Genomic DNA, 18,405 nt, shown 5'->3' on the forward strand with positions numbered 1-18,405 from the left:
AAATTCAACACTTTAAGAATATTTAATTAATCACAAAACTTTTTCAAATTCATTAATTATTTAATTAATTTTAATATTTTCTTATAGAATTTCATATTCTTTATTATTATTATTATTATTTTTATAATCATTTTTTCACTAAACTTTTGTGAAAAAAATATTACTAAAATAAATAGTAGGTAATATTTTAATAGAAATTAGTGAAAATTTCTACTAATTTAAATTAATGAACGAATTCTCATTAATTCAAATTTAGAAAGCATTAATAATATAATTTTAATTTTTCCATTATTATTATTATTATTAATAACTAATTTCAAAAATATTTTTTTTTATATTATCTTCAAAGTATACTTTTGAATATAAATTACTTACAATTAGCCTATATTTACTGATAATTTTATAATTTATTCAATTTAGAAGAACAAATACTTTTTTATTATCGCAAATAATAGTTATTTTAATTTCAACTGAACAATTTATTTTGATGTCAAGTTTTTCCTTTTCAGTTGATAAGAAACTGAAAATTACATTTTTTTTTAATATTATTATATTGCAAATAAAATACAAAAACAAACCAATTAAAATAATTTAAATTTCCTTTATCGAAAGTAATATAAATACTGCAACACAATTCGACTATTCACTATTTTTCCATTTTAATCGATTTAGAGTTGACGATTAAAATGTATTCTTCAAAAAGTGTATATTTATTGTTATTCTGTTTGATTTTAAGTATTTTAACTAAAATAAATATTGCATGCAAAGATATAGGTCAAGCATGTAATAATAATAATGATTGCTGCCAAAAATTATGTTCCAGAAAAAGTGGCATGTGTCGTCAATTTCGTGGAAGATCGAAATTTTAGTAACTCAACAGTCTTTTTGAAAAGCAGTCTTAATTTTTTTAAATAAGGTAAACATTAATATTTTTATATTAAATATAAAAAGCTATTAAAAGAATCATAGTTTTAAATGCATGTATAAAAATTTCTTTATGCGTTGTTATTTAAGAGTTTTAAATGTTTTAAATGTTTTTAGAAAACTTGCGTTATACCCTCAGCAAAATTGTCAATGTTGTGATTAAACACAGATAATGTGTTTTTGCACACAAAAAAAAATGTTCTGAGCTTTTGATCAGACCATTACTACCTTGTTTTTGGGGTCGCTGCCCATGCAGAATAATTCGTAACAAAAAAAACAGCTGAGTGCACTGTTAAAATAGGTAGCAACTTTACCAAAAGCCATAGCGAGCGCCATCTATTGGCTTTTAAAAGAAACACAATTCGCTTCCAACAGCTGAGTGTCGTCTGCTATTGTTGAACTTCAATAAGTACAGTTTTTATGTTTATAAAATCTGACTACTGCAGCCGAATCGCAATTTTCGTTAAAATTACGTTTATGCTTTAAGATTTAGTATTAATTACAGTTTAATATAATAATATTAAATTTTTGCAGAAATCGCCTGACTTTGCCCTAGATAAAGTAAGGCATTGGTAAGGGCCTTATCAGTTTTCCCTGTTTGAGTAAAATGTGAAAAAATTAAATTTTTAAATTTTTTCCTTCATTAAAGTGTTATTAACAGTAAAATAAAATCGTTTTACAATAATTTTAGATATTTTTTTATTTTAATGTTTTGACCAGAATTCCCGACCAAAACCCCAACTAGGATATTCCATATATGGCCCTGTCAAGGGCCATTTCAGTTTTCCTGGTTTAAAAAAAATTAAAACTTATTAAGTATTTAAAGTTAACATTTTGCAAAAATGTTATTGTAAATTAGTTAAATGATTTCGATTTTAAATAATAATTTATTTCTTATTATTAAATTTTCTTATGGGTTCCTGTTAAATTCCCTAAAAAGAAGTATGGAACTCTCCATAGTTACCACGGTATTAACATATTTTTCAGAACGATGGCGCAAAAAAAAAATTTTTACGTAAAGTTTGAGAAGTATTAATTAAAAGAAGATAATAACTATTAAAAGTAGCAAATTACATTGGATAAAATAAGAATTTATAATTTTTTTAATTTACATTTGATAGTAAAATTAACTGGATAGTGACAAGAATGTCCTCAAATATCATGCAAGTTATCCTAGCGTGCGTGTGCGTGGTTAATTGGTTAAGTTTGTCGGCTTGCGAATGTTAGGGTCGTGCGTTCAATCCCCAGCGTTTCGGGATTTTTCTCTGTTAGGTATATAAATTTAAATATTTTAGGCATGTACAAACGAAACTAGTAGGGGAGAGGATGAAAAAATGGATCTCAATACTAATATACTTATAATAATAAATTTACTACTTTGAATAGTTTTTCTTACTAAATTTTACAGTTAATCTTACAATTTTTACATAGTTGTTTCAACTATTGTTTGTTATAGGCGCCCCCTGGAACTAGGAGAAATGTAGTCAATGTCAATTAAATGTAGTCAAATTTACCATGAATTTTCTTGAGTTTATATAATATAAAAAAATAGGGTATGCGTATGGAAAACTGGTAAGGCCCTCACTAGTTTTCTTCACCTATAGGGCATTGGTGAGGAAAATCATTACACCCTTGTGAGGCTTTCATCAGTTTTCCCGACAAGGCCCTTATTAGAGATCGGGAAAACTGGTAAGTACCTCATGAGGCCCACATCACGATTTCTGCACGGGTGAAACCGAATCTGAAGTTCGTTTAACCCCATCATGTCAAGATTTTGAAATAACCTCAAAATGAAATCTAAAAAAATTTATATCTCCAAGTCTTACCATGACTACCTTATGATTTTTGAGTCGCTGAATGCAACTCTGAAGTCTATTTAACCCCATCACTTTAGGGTTTTGAAATAACTTCAAAAAATCTCTAAATTTTGGTTTTTTTTGAGGTTATGTCAAAACCCTGACATGATGGGGTTATAAATAGACTTCAGATTCGGATTCAGCGATCTCAAAAATATAAAGCAGTTATAGTGAGACTTGGAGATTTAATTTTTTTTGTATTTTAAAAATTTGGGAACAAATTTTGGTGTTTTTTGAAGTTATTTCAAAATCCTGACGTGAAAGGATTAAACGAACTTCAAGATTTGGTTTCAGCGACCTTGAAAACATAAAGTAGTCATGGTCTGATCAAAAGCTCAGAATATCAATTTTTTTGTATGCTAGTGTAATTATAATTTTATGTAAATAACATTGTAACTTAAAATACTTTTAAAAAAATATTATAAATTCACTCATGTAGACTGAGGGTATATAAATATAAATTATAATTTTTAATAGAAAAATTTGATTTAAAAAGTTATAAACAATAAATAATATTTCTGAAATTTTTTGCAGATTTGAAGATGAAACGTACTGAACGATAAAAAATACTAAGAAAATAAATTGTGATTCTTATCATGTTCTTTAGGTCATTATAATTAATACATTTTCTGGCAATATTATTATCATCAATTATATGGAAAAATAAAAATAAAATGTAAATATTTTTTTGTTCAAGTTTTTTTTTATGCAACGTCACATAAACATTTGTTTATGTAAAAATAAAAAAATAATAGAAACAATAAATTTTTTAATATTAACTTTAAACATCACAGAAAATTAAAAGGCATTAAAATAAGCTGCAACGCTTATTATTTTAATCCAATTTTGCTTATTTTAATACCAAAATGGATTAAAATAAGCAAAATTGTATTAAAATAATAAGCGTTGCAGCTTATTTTAATGCCTTTTAATTTTCTGTGATATTATTTACACTATTAGAAATCAGACTACAATTTTACACCAGAAAGATTGAAATAGTTTCAATCTTGAAAAGTGTAAATACTTTTATTTCATTCGATTGATTGAAAACTTTAATTCAATGAAATGCAAGTATTCGCACTTTCCGAGATTGATACTATATAATTTCAAAGCTGACGTAAAAACCTTAGTAGATCAGGTTAGCACTCACAATTTTCAAAACAAAAAGTATTTCTATGTGTATGAGAATTGTTCTTTTAACGAATTTTTATTTATCCGAATATTATGTTATATTAATATTCGTAAATTTATTTTTTATGTTAACAAAATTTGTAATTTATAATTTTAATTAAAACCAATAGTATAGCTCGGACTACGGACCGCAATTTGGGGATTCTGGGGTTTTTTAGAAGTGAGGTTAAAGCTGGGGGATAGAATGCGTAAAAGCATTATGCAAAAAGGTGTACGCGGGAAATCCAAACGTAAAAATAAATATAAGTTTAATTAATAAAATATTACTACATACTTACATATTTCTTTTTTTTTTTTTACAAAAAGCTGTGTTTACATATTGATATAGAGACTCACCTGAAACAGAAAAATAAAATTTTTATAAATAAATTAGTTTAATTTCATTTTATTTTTGCAAAGTATCAAAAAATTTTGAATACTTAAAGATTTCTTTTTTTAAATTCAAGCATTCGATTATATAAATACAATAATACTAGTCAGTTTGCTAACGAAAAGAGCACTGAGCTTCTTAAAAATTTTATTCATTTCTATATTCCAAAGTTGTTATATTGTTCGTAAATTTTCGGTAACTACCGATCTTTATTGACCATTATAGTCGCGTCTTATAATTTTAATTTTCTTGCGCAGCAATAATAATAATTTATTCAGAATTTATTTACATAGAAATTCTTCAATATGAAAACTCGTCTTTTATATTTTAAATAAAAGCTATAATTTTTTTTCTTTCATTTACTTTACTTGCTAAAGGTATTAAAAATTCTTTTTCCACAATGAATTTGGAAAATTCTTACAGGACATTAATTGCCTTCTAAATTACTTTAGAAATAGTTTGTATCGAAAAATACAGTAATTTTAAAGATTGTCGAGACACTATTTTTCAAGAGCATGTTCAAAGAGATCTACTCTCGATCGAAAGAAAGAAAGAGAGAAAAAGAAAAGGAAGAATTGATACTTTTTTCTACGGATTCAAGAAAAATGTTTCCAAGACAACGTTTGCCAGGCATTGGGACGCAGAGAGAACAAATCGCGACCAATATGTCCCATAGGATCTTCTAATATTAGGAGAGTGCAACCGTTAATATTTCTCCGCTTTTTGAGAGAGAAAGAGAGGAAAACTTTAAACAAGAGCTGATACAAAAGCGCCATATATATATATATATATATATATATATATATATATATGTATACCTGCGCCGTAGCTTCACTGTACTTCCGCTTTTCTCGCGTTGTTTCTCTTATAGTGCCGTGCCAGTTCAAGATGTAATAACTCAAGTCCCCGGGGACTCTTGGAATTGTTCCTGGGTATAAGAAGGAGGAAGGTAAAAAAGAAGAAAGAAAAAAAAAACTTCCAGTTTCTAGCATTGCTTACAATCGTCGACGTACCATTGTTTATCGCGACGTCGATTTTCCACCTCTTTCCCCCCTCTCCTACTGACACTATTTTACTTTTCTTACATCCAATTTTCGGAGGATATATCATTTTTTTTTTGTTTCACTATTTCTCGATATTTTATCTTTCACGTATTATAGTATTCGATTAATTTTTCACCGTGTCTTTGACAAGGGATCATTAACGAAAATATGCAATTTTTTTTTTAAATTAATATTAAAAATTCGATTTGTTGTAAAAGTTATTAATATATCATATTAATAACGTAGCAATTGCCTTAAGAAAATCTTATTTGTGGTTTGGTCCTGATCAGGTTCCAGGCTACTTCTAAAAAGGGGTTATTTAATTTTTTTGACAACACATTTAGTTATACATTCAATTTTTTAAACGTCATTCTACGACGATTAAATGAAAAAAAATTGTTAATTTAAAAATGGGTATGTTACGAACGAGAAAATTAATTTATTAATTTTTATAATTTTGAACAATTATTTAAAATTTTCTATTCGCCAGAGGAACCAAGTTGCCATTAAAAAGTCAAAATGAACATTCAACTTAATAATGTTTATTTTTAATGTGGGTTCGATTAATTATATCGCCGATAGAAGACGAAACTGCCAATTTAATCTTTAGATCGTAAATAATGTTTCTTAGCTTTGAGATGAAAATCCACACTATTTTTGACAGCACAAATAAAAAGGTCTATTTGATTGAATAGAACAATTGGAATTTTAGTTTACAAAAATTTATTAAAAATCAAAGTAAAAATTGCAAAAATTACACATTATATGCTTTCTTTTGTAAAGAATAATGTTTTTGGAACGATACAGTTTTTTTATTACTTACGGCTAGATTTCTCTTACACACTACCGTCGAGAGAGCTTGTTGAGAAGGGAGAATTCTCGCGATCTCGTCGCACAATCAACGGGCAAAACGAAAGAAAGGTGTTATGCGTATTTCCGCGTCTCGAAACGCGGTACCGGTACCCTATCAGACACAAGCGGCGCAGGTACAATCCGTACGGACTGGCCGGTTTTAAGAACAAAAAATTATTTAATAAATTATAAATAATTTATTAAATAATTTCTCACTGTACTGATCAACCGATTGGGACTCAGCCGGTTCAAGGTTCGATTTAATTTTACGTCCGCCCAAAGAAAATAGAATTTAAATTGGAGCCAGCTCGCAGACGGGCCTTATTCTTAAAATTAAAAATTGGCTCAACGAAAATCTATCGTGATTCAGCAATTTTAATTTTAGAAATTTAAGCACTGTTGTTAATTTACCTGGCTCAACGAAAATCTATCGTGATTCAGCAGGTATATTATTGAGCTTTCTCCACAGTTTAAACTCTAAGTTCACTTTTTAAAGAAATAATGCAAAAATCAGTAACACGTACTAAGTGATTGACTGAAGACGAATAGGCAATGAGGCCCTATGAGCTTCTGCTTATAAAGAGCATCGCGAGATGCACTTAGTGGGATTAGTGAATCAGGGGTAGAAGGATTCTGGGGGTTTCAGGGGTATCGATAAGAAAACTTAGATCATCGTCCATCGATATTCTCAGAACCCATGATTCTTGTTATTCTTTTCTTTGTTGACACTATTGGAACTGCACATCTCCATATGTGTAAGTGTATATGTGTGTTTTTAATAAAGTATAACTCGCAACCTTTGTTGAATTCCAGAGCAGCCATAGTTCTGCACAGATTATCGTTTTCATATTAAAAATGAAACTATTTTCCTTTTTATATATGCATATACATTTTACGCATACACACGTACATTTACCTTAGTACACATGCATATATGCACGACATACATGTCTCAAAAATTTTCTTCTCTTTTTTTTTTATATGCATTTTGTTTTTTTTTACAAAATTGACCCTCTTAAAATAAAATCTTAATTGTTGCGAGTTTATATGTGCTTGGAAAATGTGACATGTTCCAATTTAAGCTATCAACAATTATTGTATCTTTATTTCCTTTTTTTTTTTAATTTGAAGGTATTATAAGGAAAAGAATAGGGGAAGGAAGGCAGTGTTTGCATCGCGCGATACTCCTCAAGCGCCTCACACATATGCGTTACGCAGGCTATGGGGAGTCCGTGTCTGTGTGTACCGCATCCACGCTGCGAGACTCATTGCACCTGAACGCGTGAGAAAGAGAGAGAAAGATAGATAGAATTAACGTATGCGATTCTTCTCCCTTCTTATAAAATAATACATTTTCGTAAATATAATAATTGCAATATAATAATCACATTATTGTTGGTTACTATAATATGCGTAGAAATGTGCAACCAAACAATGTATACTCATATCTATGCATATCACTTTGGCATACTATGAACACACGTACACACGATAAAAATAATGCACACGCATACGTGCATATACAATGCATATTCTTTGAAATAATATTTGATAATGATGATTCTAATAAGTAGAAAAATAGTATTGGTAATATATCCAATTGTTTATAATAATAATTATGATTAATTATTAATATTAATTTTAGTAAATGTAATTAACAATGATAATAATACGATTTATCATTATTAATAAAAAAAATCATGAATTAACAATAATTTGCATATTGTTAATTAATTAATTACTGCAAATTATTAATAAAAATGAGTAAAGTATAATTGTTTTATTTATAATAATATTTTAGTATCTTTATATAAGGTAAATACACTATATTAAATTTTTCATGCATATATTTATAATATTCAAGCTTGAATATTGGTATTAAATAATTAATATAGTTTATAATATAGCATAATATAATATAGTATAAATCATAATATAGAATAATATAACATAAGATAGAATAAAATAATATATTATAATATAACAGTTTAACAAAGTTATATTATAATATCATAGTCATAGATACATTTTTAGAAGCAACGAGAATATAAGACTGTGTGTGTGGAGTATCACTCAACGCGCGCGATTATCGGGGATTCAAATTACATGCCTATATACATTGTGGCATCGACTTGGAGATTTTATTCTTAAATAATTTTCAATTATTCTTGAAAATTATTTATTATCATTTTATTTATCTTTTATTTATAATTTCGTTACGATAGTTCGTAACAGGTAATAAAAATGTTTAAGGTAGTATTACACTTTTCAAGCAGTAAAAAACGGGTTTAGAAAAAAAATTTTTTCTCGCTTCTTAATTTATTTAAAGGAACAAATTTTTTTTTATAACATTATATGGCATTAAAACTTTTATAATAAATAAAATAAAATTTTTTTATTATCTCTCTTTGGTCACTAGAGGGCCTTAATCGAGTTTTTCTCGAAACGTTGTTTTTGAAACTGGCGGACAGCATAACTCGAGTTCTAATGAACCAATTTTTTTGAAAAAAATATCATTTTTTTCGTAATTAAATTCTTTAAGCATCCCCCCTAAATCCAATTATCTATTTCTTTTTGGATTTTAGCTACAATCCAAAAACTAACCAAAAAAGACCTAATTTTTGACATTTCTTTTTTAAATCGCTGCCATTTCGTTAATTTTCAATATTTTTTATCGGGGTTAGGGGGGATGCTTAATGACATGTCTCAGCTTCAAAACGGTTTTTTGTTTTTTCAGATCCGATGTCCCTGAGAGGCTGTAGCCTGTCCGCCGATTGCCCAAATTTTTTTTTGCCTTGACTTTAAGGCCCTCTAGTGACCAAAGAGAGATAATAAAAAAATTTTATTTTATTTATTATAAAAGTTTTAATGCCATATAATGATATAAAAAAAAATTTGTTCCTTTAAATAAATTAAGAAGCGAGAAAAAAATTTTTTTCTAAACCCGTTTTTTACTGCTTGAAAAGTGTAATACTACCTTAAAGAAACTAGTACAAAAAGAGTAAGGAGACACGAACACGGAGAAAAAAGATTTCTTTTATAAAGTAACTTTTACTACTTTCAGAGTAAAACTGGACCAACTCGAAGTTTCTGCGCATCTCTGGCAATTTTTACTCCAAAAATAGTAAAATTTACTCTAGAAATAGTAAAACTTACTACGGAAACAGTAAAATTTACTACAGAAATAATAAATTTTACTATTTTTGGAGTAAAAATTGCCAGAGATGCGCAGAAACTTCGAGTTGGTCCAGTTTTACTCTGAAAGTAGTAAAAATTACTTTTTCTTTTTCTCCGTGAAGCTAAAGTACGCAACGTTTATGATAAACGATTTTTAAAGAAATAATTTTTTAAAATGAAAAATTCTATAATTTTTTACCTAAAAAATATTTTTCTATAATTTGTTGATTAATGAAAACTACAAGAAATATTTTTTAGGTAGAAAATTATAGAATTATTCATTTTAAAAAATTATTTCTTTAAAAATTGTTTATCATAAACGTTGCGTACTTCAGCTTCATAAGGAGACATCGTTTTATAAAAGAATCAAGTTTAAGCTTTTCCATCCTAAAATTTAAAAATCAATTAAATACAAAATCCATTAATGCAACTTAATGAATTCACTACAAATTTATTTTTCTAAAACTTATTATATAATTTTATACTGTAATTTATTTTTATTATATTCATTAACAATAATTACAATTGTTGGGATTGAAATATGTAAAATCTCAAAGAATAGACCTAAAGAAATAAAACTAAAATTTATAAACTCTATTATAAAACTTTTATTTTAATATAGGTTAAGAGTTAAATTCAAATTGAAGTTAATAAAAATAATAATTTGAATATTGTATTAATATTATTATTATTATTATTATTATTTTTAAATAAATTCTTATTGATTCTAATTCAATTAATTGTGGAATAATTAAAATTATTATTTTATAATTTTTGCATTTTATATTCAATAAACAAGTTATTTATGTTGTAAATATAAAAAAAAGTTTTTTTTATATAAGATAAATGCACTAGAGATATAAAAAAAATAACATTTTTTTTAATTGAAAAAGCAAATTGACACGTTTTTCTTTTATATTAAAAAATAGCTTCCACCACGAGGAAGCAAAATTAATTATTACAAATAATTTTACTGAATTAAAAAATTTTAAAAAATTCACGTGAAATTAATGCATCAAAAAGTTTATTTAAATAATGTAGTTTTAATCAGAAAAATATGCACTACGTTTTTTCTTATTTAATATCAATAATATTTTATTGGAATTACTATTTAATAATTATAATCATGTATGGAATTTTTTAAATTATTACGAATATTTATTTAATATTAATTTTAATTAATTTACTAATATATAATTATTATTTGAAGCATCAAATAATTTTCATGCATACAAAAAGGAACATTTTCTCAAAGTTCAAGAGGAAATTCCTTAGAAAATTATTTTACCAGAGAACACTATCTTTAAAATTTTTAATTAATATTTTTTAAAGTCTTATTTTACCGTTATTAAAAAAAATAAGCTAGTTTTTTTAATCCTGATAGGAACTTGTGTAATATCCGTTAGTTCAACCGCACTATATAACGAGAAGTGAAACTCGGAATATTTGCGACGTCATTTTAAACTTGAGCCAGAATCCTGGCACCTCTTATTAACATCGTTTGTTTCACGCCCAGCACCAAAATTTGCTTCACTGATTCATCTTATCTTAGAAAATGTCACGAGTCTTCAGAGCTAGTAACTGTTTCCTAAAAACACTCTTGTGTATACGAAAAAAAAAATTACATTTCACAATTAAATGATAGTACAAAGACAAAGAGAAAAAAAATGTAAAAAACTGTTTTTTAAAAAAATTTTACAAAAATTTAGATAACAACTCGTGCAGAAATTGACCCACTTTGCTCCATTTACTTAATTTATTAAAAATTTGAAAACATTTTATGATTTTCTAAATAAATTAGTTTAAAGGATTATAAACTATTATTAGATGTGAAAATTTAAAGAATAATGTAGTTATTTTGTTATTACAAACAGAAAGTACAGCAGTCTTAATAGTCAAGAAGTGTTAGGTAAAATATTTGAAAGTGAAAGTGGCTGTGTGGTTAGAGTACACGACTTGCGTCCCGAGGGTCCAAGGTTCGATCCCTCATGAGTGTGACATTTTTCAAAATTTTATTTTTCAGTAGTTTATATACATTTTCCCTAATAATCTCAAAATAGAATATAAATTATAAAATAAAAATGGCAAAAAATATCATTTATTTAAAATAAAAAAAGGACAATTTAAAGAAAAACTGACAAGGGCCTGATAAAATAAGCCACATAAAAAATAGGAAAATCTAGTCAGTACCCCATCAGGCATAAATTTCAATTTCTACACCAAAATTATAATCTATTAATTAATAATTAATAACATGTAGTTATATAATTTTAGAATCAAATATATTATCTTTAATGCAAATAATAATCGAATAATATTTCAATGATATTATGATAATAATCCAAGTAATTAATTTTACAATTCAAAGGGAAAAATTTTCTAATTTGCAAGTTTATTAATACTAAATTATTGCAGTAAATTATGAAATTATTAATTTAGATGAAATAGAAAAAAATCCATTACATGGACAAAGCGATGATTAGTTATTTAAAAAATTTAATGTCTTAACAATTTCCAATTCTAGATTAATTAAATTATTAATAGTTATTTTTAACATAATTACAAATAAAAATTGAATAAAAATTCAATAAAAGAAACTCTATACAAAAAAAAGTCGAATATTTAAAGGGAAAAAATAAATTAATAAAAATGTGAAACTCTAAAAAAAAAAAAATTTTTTTTTTCCTAATAAACGAAAACATGTGCATTTTTGTATAGTGGTTTTATCTTTTCCACGCTATACGTGTGATTACTGCAAAGAAAGAGAGCATTTTACGGGAGAAAGAAATCCTCGTGATCTTTCGCATTGCTCTCATTTTTACGACTTTCCTCACGTACTTTTGCTACACGAAATTGGACAAAATAAAAAGAACTTAATAAAAAGGAAATAAAATCTAGACTTGAGAAAATGACACGCGTATACAGTGTTTATACAGTAAAAAAAATGCGACTGACTTAACAATATGCATTTTTTTTTATGGAATTATGTAACAGTAAGTTACTTTGCACAATGAATCCATATTTACTCTCTTAGCTTTTTTAAAGACATTTGTAACCTAATTTTTTTTATTTGGTTATTTTTTAAAAATTCAAAACATTCAAATAATAAAAAAAAATTACGTTAAATTAATAAATTATTAGTCAATTCTTGTAACTTTAACAAATCATAGACTAAAGATCGATTCATGTTTAATAAAAAAAAATCATTTTATTTATTAAACGTCAACCCATCTTATTTTCCACTTTAATGATTAATTTTTTTAAGGGCTTGCAAGTATTAAAATTATTAAAATTTTATCTACATTTTGAGGTTATGTTCGTTTTTTGGTTAGGGGAATTTGAAGTTATGTTTGTCGGACATAGACTCAAACCCAACGGTCCCTTGACCTATGTCTTTGAATTTTGAGGTTATGTTTGAACTAAGGCCTTGAATTGTAGAGACTTAGAACTTTGAATTTTGGGGTTATGTTCGTTTTAATACTAATATAGGTATTTCATTCCACATCACTTCAGCGCTGTGTTTGAAATTAAAATCAGAATTAAAGACCTATATTGTACTTACAATGTCAAAAACATAGGTCTTAGGTAGGTTACTCTTGACGTTGAATTTTGAGGTTATGTTCGCTTTAACCTATGTTTTTGACATATGACCTTGGTTTTAAAGGTAATGTTCGTTTTAACCTACATTTTTGACATATGACCTTGATTTTAAAGGTTATGTTTGTTTTAACCTATACGTTTTTGATATGATGAAACAGTGGCGAAATCTTTTTATAATATAGAGAGATAATATAAATAATTAATCAATTTCAGTCAAATCAATTGAATTGTATAAAGATAGAATTTTTTTTTATTAACTATATAGCAGTAAATGTCAGACTTGCGCAGAATCTTTTAAATTCGTGAAACACACATCAGTAGTATAAATCAGTTTCAGTCAGACAGGACGTTTTAAATTCATATAATGCGATTATCAGTAGTATAAGTCAATTTCATTCAGACGGATCGTTTTAAATTCGTTTAAAATAAAAATACCAGTAACAAAATTTGGTTTTATTCAGTCAGATGATAAATTTTAAATATATATATATATATATATATATATGTAATTCTTGTGTCTCATTGTCAGTAGTAAAAGTAAATTTAATATTATAATTATACACTCGTCTTTAGAAGAGGTTATTTAAAATAGAATTTAAATTTATCCATATGACGACTATTATATATACTACTATGTATACTATTTATATATAAATAGCAGACTACAAATGTAAATTACAATAATGATGACTATGGATAAAGCTATTTTTATCAAAGGTACTAAATTATAATTTTATTTTTAGAAATGTATGTTATAGAAATACTTTTGCTCTGACTATAATAGAAACGCTATATAAATATATATATTGTATATACAATAAATATAGTTATATTCACCTCTTCTATTTGATAACCGCGTAATCTATTTTATTACTCTCTAAATTGTCAACTATTATTTTGATTTAACTGTTTATCGAGGATCACACCTATATAAATTTAGTGGATCGTTTATTTTATTACGATTTATTGTCAATTGAAATTTTAATCGTTTTTAACGAAAAGGAGAAATCAATTTTATAACACATTTTTTTGCAAAACAGTTTCATAATGTTTCATAATGATGTTATTTTTTTTTAATATTTTTCCTAACTTCTTTATTAAAGAATTGGGTAATCTGATTTTTGATATGAACTCTAAAGTATATACAATTAAAAATCTTACCTTCGATAAACAATTTTGTTATAATAAAAGATGTCAATATTATACCAACAGCACAAAGAAAAAAGATATCTTTGACAAATTTTTCTTTGACTCACAGAAAATTTATTTGTTTGAAACAAATTATCTTTGTTTAAAAAAAAAAATTATATTCATTTCAAAGAAATTTTTTATTTAATTCAAATGTTTCTTTCGGTATACACACTCTAAATCTGAATCAGTGAAAATTTCACTGAATTCAAATCAGTGGCTCAGTTTTCTTTAATTCACCAGTGGAATTTCACTGGGAATCAGTAAAAACCACTGATTCTCAGTGAAATTCCACTGGTGAATTAAAGAAAACTGAGACACTGATTTGAATTCAGTTAAATTTTCACTGATTCAGATTTAGAGTGCACGGAAAAAATGGGATTGTTGTGCAAACAATTTTTGGATTGTTGTCAATAGATTTATTGATATTGCAATTCGAAATGTTAATATTACAATTCGGATTGTTGTCAGTACAAATGTATATTGTTTTAACAACAATACGAATTTTTTTGTTGTCAGTTTTGTTCACTTTGCAATTCCGTACAGTTGCAGATGCAAACTCTCTGTCGATTGCTGATGGAACAATCCGAATTTGTTCAGCTGACAGGTTTATTGTTCCATGTTACGTGGCCATTTTGAATTCTCGCAAACTGGCGAGCAAATCGTCGCGTCGTTTGCTTCTGGCACATGTGCCACTTTTGCTTTTATTATTAGTTTTTTTTTAAATGACAAAGTGCTGTTAAATAACGAATCCGGTTAAAGTGAGAAATTTATTGCAAGTGTGGTGAATGGATGAAGAGACAATTTCATCGTTTATCGGTAAGTTATACTCGGTTACTATTGAACATAACCTCACCTTAAAAAATACAAAATGTATATTAAATATTATTTAACAACAAATTTCAACTCAAAATAATTTTTTAGTTTCAGGTCAAAGAATTTAATTCAGAAGCAGCATGTTCCACAGATTTTAGAGCAAATGAAACTGGTGATATGACCTTCGGAAAATATGCTATCGATTATTTTAGAAGGCGAAGAAACTGAACAAATTGTATTAGACGGATCAAAGCTTTGTTAATACAACAAATTGTATTGCCGATTTAACAATTTAGTTTTGTTATTTCAACTGTTCCATAACAATTTTCATTATTCATCAAACAATTCTGTTTGTTTACCGAACAATCCGAATAGTTTTAATAACAATCCCATTTTAACAATTTTTTTTTGTCCCAAAAAAAATGGTTCTATATTGACAATTCGGAATTGTTGCGTGGACTTAATTTTTAGTAACCACAATAATTCTTTTTTTGTCCGTGTCAGCTAAGATTCACCAATCACGAAAATAACAACAAACAATTTTTTTTAACATAACACATCAACACTATTTTACTGATTTTTACAGCCATTTGGTAGGTAATATATATATATATATATATATATATATATATGTTATAAGACGTTTCGCGATTCTGCCAACAGGAGGAGATTAGCGCTGTTGCTAACAAAAAAAAAATATATCACTTGCCAAATGGATGTTAAAATCAGTAAAATAGTATTGATATGTTATTTAAAAAAAAAATTTTTGTTGTTATTTTTCTAATTGGTGAATTTTTTAATGTTTATTAATTCTCCAAATGAAAATTGCATTCCTTTCTTGTTATTTCCGAGAAAATATCTTAAAAATTTTCGTAAAAATTATGCTCATATTTAATTTATCGTCATTAAATTTTTTTCAATTATTTTAACTCAAAAAAAAAGTAAAAAAACAAAAATAATCAATTATCCTAAAGGACAAAGCATTTTATTGTCTTCTTTTCAAGTAAATACTGTAAAAAAATTTTCGAAATTTTAGTTTCGATAGGTATAGATGTTGCTACCTTACTGGGACCTACTCTTAAATTTATCCACACGGTGAAAACGACCTCATAGATTAATATATCTCTCGCTATTGTGTAAAAAAAAACTTAATAAGTAAGTTTCAACAAAGTAGAATGAATAGAAAAAAAATTCGTCATTAGTTGCCCATAGTAGGGTATATATATATTTTTTCTCCCCCGGAAACATTACAAAACAAAAGACTATACGCGCAGGGTCTTGTGTCTTGCGAACATTTGGACAAAGTACTTGCAGTTTCATTACAACACGAGGGCAATATCCATCAAGCAGAGTACTTCCTCTACGAGAAGGTATACTATTTTACTGCCTGTGGGTAAACACGCACAGGTAAATGTCTACAAGATATATGTATGAACATATATACATGTAACAAACCCTCAGTATTATATGTCACTCATTATTTTATGTACTGACTTCTTTTTGCTTTTTCACTTTTTTTTTCTTTTTTTATTTATCTATGCTCCTCCTCTTTTTGTCTCTCTCTCTCCTAAAGAAATTATATAATAAAAGTCCAAAATGACTATTTGAATAAAATATCAATTTAGTTCGTAAAGACTAAACATTTCTCATATATATAGATGACTGGAAAAAAATATCCATCATTACAATTATAATAGGGGTCGAGGCAGAGCTAATAATAGGGAAAATCGATATTTTGTGCTTAGAGTGTGACTATTGTATATATATATATATGTATAGGTATACGAGTTATACGAACTATAATAACGAAATACTATGCCCACTTGGAAAGATTCCCCGGAAAGTGCCCCCTGGAGGTTCTATCAGAATTCCACCGGAACTTCCAACGTAATTCCCTCGGAATTCCATCGGAGTTCCAAAGAATTTCCGATGGGATTCCGACGGAATTCCGATTAATTTTTTTTCGAAATTTTTAGAGTCCTAATTCCGTCGGAATCTCATCGGAAATTCTTTGGAACTCCGATGGAATTCCGACGAAATTACGTTGGAAGTTCCGGCGGAATTCTGATAGAACCTCCAGGGGGCACTTTCCAGGGAATCTTTCCAAGTGGGGTAGCAGACTCGCGAAAATCTTTATACCCTGACTGATGAATCAAGATGACAAATTAATTAGGCAATATTATCTTCACAGTTTTCCTAAAAGTATCAAATTGAGACCAAAAATTGCATCAAATCTTTGCAACGTTTTGATGCACATAAGTTATATCAAAAAGAGATCGTTTTGTGTATCATTTTTAGAAATGATACACAAAACGGTCTCATTTTTTGATGCAAAAAATTTAATCAATTTATATCAATCATGGCCGAATTGAATCGACTCAAAATTAAACGAATTTTTTTCAGATATTTTGGTAATAGTACAATTGCGGAGACCATTTCACTATTTAATTTGAAAATGAAAATAACAGAAAATCAAAGACAATGTGCAATTCGATAATTAAAAAGTGACAGCTTATAAACATAACCTTAAATGAGAAAAAATTTGTCGATAAAATCAATATAGCCGAGCTTTTTAGAAGGTAGATGGCAGCACTCATCTATTTTCTTTCTTTAAATTTTTTCTGAATCGTTTTTATAAAAAGCAAAACTGCCATCTACCTTCTAAAAAGCTCGGCTATATTGATTTTATCGACAAATTTTTTCTCATGCATTTTAGGTTATGTTTATAAGCTGTCACTTTTTAATTATCGAATTGCACATTGTCTTTGATTTTCTGTTATTTTCATTTTCAAATTAAATAGTGAAATGGTCTCCGCAATTGTACTATTACCAAAATATCTGAAAAAAATTCGTTTAATTTTGAGTCGATTCAATTCGGCCATGATTGATATAAATTGATTAAATTTTTTGCATCAAAAAATGAGACCGTTTCGTGTATCATTTCTAAAAATGATACACAAAACGATCTCTTTTTGATATAACTTATGTGCATCAAAACGTTGCAATAGAAAAAGATACAACCAAGTTTACTGTGTTTAAGAAACTATGCTTCATACTTAGAAGTGAATATTTAAATAAATGCATCAGGATCAATTGAGAACTTCATCATTCTCTCTTTCTCTATGAAAACATGGTTAAAAGAACGTGACTTAACCCTTAACTGGCACAATTTAGCGTTCGAACGTTAGTAGCACAAAGGGTCTGCTGGACCCGACGTATTAAAACGTGTATTGTACATCCGGTATTGAATATTTTTTGCACAAAAATTTAATCTGAAGTGGCTTATGATAGGTCGAAAAAATGCTCGGGTCTACTGGACCCATGGTGCTAGTTAAGGCACGGGGTGCCTGAACAAACTTTAAATAGCAACTTTTTTTTTCTTCAGATT

General features: G+C 27.2%; 1 protein-coding gene and 1 long non-coding RNA gene across 3 annotated transcripts in view; one reads left to right on the plus strand and one right to left on the minus strand.

The window, feature by feature from the left end:
- Positions 1–18,405, minus strand: part of LOC127283685 (complexin) — a 583,758-nt gene that overhangs the window by 343,954 nt on the left and 221,399 nt on the right. The gene's annotated exons all lie outside the window — the stretch shown is intronic.
- Positions 673–3,461, plus strand: LOC127283692 (uncharacterized). The gene is made up of 2 exons (XR_007843385.1): positions 673–916; positions 3,315–3,461. It is a non-coding gene; the product is annotated as an uncharacterized LOC127283692 (long non-coding RNA).

Source organism: Leptopilina boulardi, unplaced genomic scaffold, assembly GCF_019393585.1.
Source record: "Leptopilina boulardi isolate dan_hultmark-lab unplaced genomic scaffold, ZJU_Lbou_2.1 LbouV2_310, whole genome shotgun sequence".
NCBI lineage: Eukaryota > Metazoa > Arthropoda > Insecta > Hymenoptera > Figitidae > Leptopilina > Leptopilina boulardi.